The following is a 1,117-nucleotide window of genomic DNA, read 5'->3' on the forward strand; positions in this document are numbered from 1 at the left end:
TTTTTCCTGATGATTTGCAAGTCCCTTAACTTTCTGGACAGTTTTTGTAACTTTGCAGTCAATTTTCATTTAATGACATCATCTCATTTCAATATTTAGGCTAATTCCAGTTCAGTTTTTTAAAATTCTAATCTTAAACTAAATTCAAAAACTTGTCTCTTCCCTTCTTGCCACGTAAGATAGAGCAGTGGCTCCCAGTTGCCTAGAGGAGGAAAGGTGTGGTCTGTCCCTAAGGTAATGATGATGACAACTCCTTTCCCTCCTCCCTAATCTCTTCTCCTCCTCCTCCCTGTTGTCCTTCTAAGTCCACTTAAGATTGGAGATTTAGGAAAACTGAGGGAGGTAAAAATGTCTTCATGAGACTAACTACATATCACTACTTTGATCTAGGTCAAACCAAATCAGTTTGATATGGCCTCTGGTCATGTTGGTCATTGCCACATGGGTGACATAGGTTGTTTTCTTGGAATGTTGTTTTATTTTATGTGACATCCTCTCATTGTAAGGAAAAAAACCCAAACAGAGATACCATTATTGTTTCTCTCTTCTACCCCAGCAAGATCCTGGCCCCCTTCCCTTCTTCAGCTTGAGCAGTAAATACCCATCTGTCTGGATAGTCCCATGTCTTCTGTTCTTGTACCAGTCTCTGCTGTGGGAAATAGAAGAAGTCTTGTTCTGTGCCCTTCAAGGGACACAGGATTAGGGTGGGGTGGGGGCAGAGAGGGAGTAAGTTGCCCCTGTCTTCCCAGATAGGCTGTGCCCTTCAGAACCCACTGTCTATTCATTCCAGCAAGCCTCCTTCCTAAATTTTACACTAGAAGAAACTAAAAGACTCTGGTCAAGAATGCTGCCAACCTTCACTGGACACGTATATTTGGAGAGAGGTGTTTGAAAAGGTTCCTCACACCAAACAGCATAAAAAGTATCCAGCCATGGAACAAGATCTCAGTCCCCCATCTTACAGGCATCCCTGATCTTTATGAGTGGGACCTTCACTGCTGGCAGTGGGGAGGGAAAAACGCTCTCCTCCTACTTCAATGGAAAAGAGAGAATGTCCTCTTACTCCACATAATCTACTTCACACAAAATCAGTGACTTTCTCTTTCTAGTCTTCCTC

The 1,117-nt window shown here is 42.7% G+C and overlaps 1 protein-coding gene across 1 annotated transcript in view; it reads left to right on the forward strand.

The window, feature by feature from the left end:
- The window catches only part of UFL1 (UFM1-specific ligase 1), a 32,664-nt gene that overhangs the window by 27,056 nt on the left and 4,491 nt on the right, over positions 1-1,117 (forward strand). The gene's annotated exons all lie outside the window — the stretch shown is intronic.

This window comes from Propithecus coquereli, unplaced genomic scaffold, assembly GCF_000956105.1.
Source record: "Propithecus coquereli isolate 6110/MARCELLA unplaced genomic scaffold, Pcoq_1.0 Scaffold74, whole genome shotgun sequence".
NCBI lineage: Eukaryota > Metazoa > Chordata > Mammalia > Primates > Indriidae > Propithecus > Propithecus coquereli.